This window comes from Polypterus senegalus, unplaced genomic scaffold (genome assembly GCF_016835505.1).
Source record: "Polypterus senegalus isolate Bchr_013 unplaced genomic scaffold, ASM1683550v1 scaffold_4039, whole genome shotgun sequence".
NCBI classification, from domain to species: domain Eukaryota; kingdom Metazoa; phylum Chordata; class Cladistia; order Polypteriformes; family Polypteridae; genus Polypterus; species Polypterus senegalus.
This window is the reverse complement of record NW_024381778.1, coordinates 41,869-47,868: the sequence shown is the minus strand read 5'-3', so window position 1 is coordinate 47,868 and position 6,000 is coordinate 41,869.

The window sequence follows — 6,000 nt, the reverse complement described above, 5'->3', positions numbered from 1 at the left end:
CTCTAGAACTCTGGTCGCACCCCATGGTCCCCTTTCCGTTAAGCTGACCGTCACGTGTCCTAATGCAAGCGAAATCTCACCAATGATCTCAAATTGTGCGGGACCCCCGGCCCCAAATTTTCTTTGTGTTTTGTCGTTTGGTCCAGTAATATTTATTTCTGTTGCACATTTCCACACACAAGATGTAAGCTTAGTGTGCTGTATGTGGTCAGACCAATTGAAGAGCTGTGCATCTCCATGCCCCTTTTGGTTTTTATTGTTTCCCGCTGGTGGGCTCTTGAGCACCACAGGGTGGGGCCTGAAACTCCCGAGACCCTAAGGTTTTCTTTTTCTGCTGTCCACCTGAGGTGTGCCCATCCCATTGAGCATTTCGGCTGACCCGTCTTCACGGTGCCCATGACCTCTCCTGAAGGCCTCAGGCCGCGACTCCCTTTTTCTAAACCTGTGTGATGGCAGACTTGCTCTTCTGTTTAATCATGACTGTGCCTTAGAAGCTGAAGTCAGCCATAAAATGGGCGACTTCTAGTCACGGGTTATCGTTGAGTCGGACTTGGCGACGGTGGTCGGTGGTCTTATCACCTTGTCAGATTACACGACTGCCAATCGCGATTGAATGACACAACTCCATGGTGGCTTTCCGCCACAGTTTCATGTTTCTAAATTATCGCAGGCTTGTCGCTTTCCCACAGCCAATCGTGGCGTACGCATGCTCTACCGCTACGGTGAGTTAGTTCTGCCACAATCTTGGGCCTTAGTTGTTTTTATTTTTCTTTTCTCTGTTCCGTCGTGGTGCATCAAACACGAGACATCAGACCGACGAGCCTCTCTTTTATTTTGTCCCGTATTCCTCACAGCTGCATTCTATGCATTGAACTTTCGCCGTGAGCATTCATTGGCTGTCAGCTCTTGTGCACACTGAGACCACCGCTATGACTTAAAACAAGGGCGAGTCACAGAGGGGTTGGACTGAGCCACTGGGTTTGTCAGGCTACACGATGATGGGGGGTCCTGGGACAGAAAGTGACAACCCCAACTCTGAATGAGTGAAGTCTACGACTGCAAATCGCTGTAAAAAGCCATGTGATGTGACAGGACCTTCAGACGAAAACCTAAAATGTAAAACCCAGAATAACGTGCAGAGTTGGCAACCGCGAAGAAAGCTTTACAGGTACGACGAGTTCACGGACCTCGAACACGGAAGGGAGACTCGTCTCTGGGACGTCCCGTGTTTTACATACCAGGACGGAACGGAAAAGGGTTAAATAAAAAGCAAAACTGAGATTGGGACAGAACTCGCTGTACTGTTAAACCCTTTTGCATGGGCACCAGCTCTGCCAGGTGGCGGCACAAAAAAGGGGCAAACCTACAACTCCATTGGAAATGTGAAACTGTGCCAGAAAGCCGTGACATTGTCCTCCCCTGAGATTCGACATCCTCGGGTTGCGAGAGCAGCACCCGCAGTCATCAGGGTTGACGTCCTCTCCGACTAGAAGTTGTTTAATTTTAGAAATGCTTCTGTCTGAATGTCCGGCCGCCTTCTAAAGCTGTGTCCTGAGTGGTGACAGCTGCCAGGCGCTTGTCGGCTCACATGGCCCCCTTAATCGAGATCATTCTTATGGACAATCGTTTGATTTCTGCATTAATGCGTCTAGTAAAGTCCGCCTTGATTCATCCATTATCCAACCTGCTAAGTAGAAGAAGCCTGTCCTATCCGCGATGGGCACAAGCGGGTACACCAACCACACTTACTTAATATAGGGGCCCCTGGCACCGTTCAAGTGTGGGACTCTGCAGCTACTGCACTCCACTACTGTGGATTATTTGCTGGATCCGATTATTTCTTACTTGAACATTAAATCACTAGCCGGGGTACCTGGCACTGCCCAGGGTGGAATAAAGTGCAGGAGTGGTCACTAAATAAATAACCTCAGGGAATGCCCCCCATCCCTGAAAAGCCCCACAAACCAAAATTCACTGACGAAACCCACTGTGAGGTATAACTCTGAATGCCTGTGACACATTGACAAGTTTGCCCTGATAAAGTGCCCAGTTGGTCAAATTGCAGAATGGCATGGCGGACAAACCCAAATTCAGCTTTTACATGCTGGCCTGTAAACTGGATTAGTGCATTCACATGCCCATATGTAAACCAGTTTAGCCCGTGATGTGGTACCCATGGAGTGCTGCCTATTCCAACACCATTTTAACACAAAGTAGGAACCAGCCTGGCACGATACTCCCATTGGCAGAGCACACCGCCAGACTAAGAACTCTTTTGTGCCCAGATCTGACCGTTTACTCGTGCGGCTGTGATGCCCGCTGCTCATTTACAGTGGCAGGGCCCTAAAACCTGTGGCAGGCTTAGCAGAGATCTTTAACGGCAAACCTGATAAAACAGAAACTAGGGGGCCAGGGTGAAGTGGGGGCTTTCTTGCCCTTTTTTTGCCACTTTTCTTGTTTTCCTCATGCCAGCATATATGTAAATGTGCCCCCCGTGACGCCAGTCGTGCAGCACACTCAGCCCTACCAGTCTCCGACTCTCCTGGGACTTATTTTTGAAGGTCCGTGGTGCCCACCTATATGAGAAATTAATCTTCGTGGCCCCAATGGCTTCCATCCTCCTTGATTCGTGTGAAGAGAACGTGGCACAGAGAGAAAGGGATGAGAAGCCACCACTGGAGATGTTCCAGGGCTCGACGTTCAAACTCCAGTGCGCCGTTCTAGTCGAGTTTGTGTGCTGTGCCTGAACCTTCCTAGAAGTAACGGGCTCAAAGTCGTGGGGGAATCTTTAGCCGTTCCTAAAAGAGCGGTCCACCACGAGGGTCCTGAAAGGAAGCTTTTATTCTTATTCAGCTTCCATGAAGAGATGACAACAGATTTGTGAAATTCCAATGGGTTCCTCGGTCCTCGTCGGGAATGGCTCTTTGTCGAGCGCCAGAGGAACCGCACCACCATGTGGATTTTTTTCCTTCCACATCCCAAAGACTTGATGTCACGGCTTCAAATAACGGACTCCAAATCGGTGCCCGTCCAGTGAAGACTTCATGGATTATCTCAAGAGGAGAAATCAGATCTGAGCCTCTGTGCCCTGGCCAGAGAGTCAAGACCACCCATGAGTGTGGATCAGCTGCCTGGTCTGGTTGGCATTGGGTGCCCAAACAACAAAAGGTAGAAGTTTTGGGAGAATATCGTGAGGACGAATCGGTGGCGCTAAGCACTGCTCCGCCAGGTCACTGCACCTGAACATTAAGACCTCACAGATTTCGCCTCCTGGCTCAGTAAATCGCAATCCTCCAACGCTCCGCTTGATTTTCCAGAAGTGGCCAGCTGCAGGTCCCTGTGCTTATCTTGTAATGGCCATCAAACCGCCGTCAATAACGCGCCGCCTCCACAGTGGTAGTCCAGGTATTTATCGTTCATCTTGAGATCCAAAAACACTCTGGGACACATGAGGCTCCCTGATGCTGCGGGTGTCGGTCACCCAGGGGACAAAGAGTGGCAGGTGATGGGTCACAGCAGGGCAGGGCATTGGGGGCCTGGCCCAGTGTTTTCTCAAAGATGTCTGTGGCCTCCACGGGAAGAAGCATCGGGGACAAGGCAGAAACCAGCAGTGGACGGGGCGTCAGTGCCACCCAGAATTTGTTGGTCTACAGCGCCTTCAGAAAGTCTTCGGACCCCCGTTGCTCATTTTGTTGTGTCGCAGCTTTGTGCCAAAGTCAGTTCAGTTCATCCCCCAATCAAACAATACTCAAAGCAAAAACCAGATAATAGAAATTTTTGCAAAGTTATCATAAATAAAAACACTAAACTATTCCATTGGCACAAGTAGGTCAGACCCTTTAACTCAGTTCTTTGTTGAAGCCCCTTTGGCAGAGATTGGGTTTGACATGACGACCCTCTGCAGATCCTCGGTCAGGTTTGGTGGAGGCCATCAATGATCAGCTGTCTCCAGAGATGTTCGTTTGGGCTCCAGTTTAGGGTCTGGCCGGGCCACTTGAGGACATTCCCAGAGTTGTCGTCATTGTCCTGTTAAAAGGTAAACCATTAGCCAAATCGGCGGTCCAGGGTGCTCTGGAGCGGGTTTTCATTGTGGATATCTCTGGGCTTTGCTCCGTTTCGCTTTCTCTCCAGCCCGACTAGTCTCCCAGACCCCACCGTGCTTCACCTTTGGGCTGGCATTGCACAGGTGAAGAGTCAGACATGACACTCAGAATTGAGGCCGGACAGAGGCTGAGAGTCCTTTAGGTGCCTTTCTGCAGACTCCAAGCAGACCTCCACGTGTCTCTTACTGAGCGAGGAGAGGCTTCTGTCTGACCACATTGCCCACATTGGTGGAGTGCTGCTCGTCTTTCATGACATTTGTCCCATTTCCACACAAGTTCTCTAGAGCTTAGCCAGTGTGACAATCGGGTCACCTCTCCAGCCTGGGCAGCTGGCTCTAAGGAGAAGGAGTTGTGCTTCTTCTAAACTTGTGCATTTTTAGAATTATGGAGGCCATTGTGCTCTTAGGAACCTTCAACGCTATAGAAAAAATGTTTTAGTAGCCTTCCCCAGATCAGAGCCTCGACACCACCCTGTCTGCAAGCCTGGCAGTCCCTCGACCTCACGGCTGGACCTTTGGCTCAGACCTTCTGTAGACAGACGTGTGCCTTCCCTGATCAACGGAACTGACCACAGGTGGACTCCAAACATCTCAGTGATAGATAGATGGATGTAAGGCACTATATGATCTATACATGATAGATAATTTCAGCCATGACTGTATCTATCAGCACCCCGGGAATTTTCCCAGAAAATTGTTGCAATTCCAAATGTTTTGGTATACACATGTTTATTTCCTTTATGTGCATTGAAACAACACAGAAAAACAGAGAAAAAAAGCCAAATCTGACATCATGTCACACAGAACTCAAAAAGTGGGCCGGAAAAAATTATTGGCACCTTTTCAAAATTGTGAGTAAATCGTTTTATTTCAAGCATATGATGCTCGTTTGAACTCACCTGTGGCAAGAAACATGTGCTGGCAACATAGCAATCACACCTGAAGCCAGTTACAATGGAGACAAGTTGACTCAGCCTTTCTGTTGTGTGTCTGAGTCGGCCACACTAAGCATGGAGAACTGACAGAAGAGCAGAGAATTGTCTGAGGACTTGAGAACAAAAATTGTGAAAAAATATCAACAATCTCAAGGCTACAAGTCCATCTCCAGAGATCTTCATGTCCCTTTGTCCACTGTGCACAACATAATCAAGAAGTTCACAACACATGGCACTGCAGCTAATCTCTCTGGATGTGGATGGAAGAGAAGAATTGATAAAAGACTGCAACAAAGGATAGTCCGAATGGTGGATAAACAGCCAACAACTTCAAAACATATTCAAGCTGTTCTGCAGACTCAGGGTGCAACAGTGTCAGTTCGAACCATCCGTTGACATCTGAATGAAATGAAACGCTATGGCAGAAGAGCCAGGAGGACCCCACTGCTGACACAGAAACATAAAAAAGCCAGACTGGAGTGTGACAAAATGTTCTTGAGGAAACCAAAATCCTTCTGGGCGAACGTCTTGTGGACAGATGACACCAAGGTAGAGCTTTTTGGTAAAGCTCATCATTCTACTGTTTACAGAAAAAGGAATGAGGCCTGCGAAGAAAAGAACAACACGGTACCTACAGTCAAACATGGTGGAGGTTCTAAGTTGTTTTGGGGATGATTTGTTGCCTCTGGCACTGGATGCCTTGACTGTGTGCAAGGCATCATGAAATCTGAAGACTACCAAAAGATATCGGGGCGCAATGTAGGGCCCAGTGTCAGAAAACTGGGTCTGCGTCAGAGGTCATGGGTGTTCCAGCAGGACAATGACCCCAAACATACCTCTAAAAGCACCCAGAAATGGATGAAGAAAAGTGCTGGAGAGTTCTGAAGTGGCCAGCAATGAGTCCTGATCTAAATCCGATTGAACACTCATGGAGAGATCTTAGAATTGCAGTTTGCAAAAGAA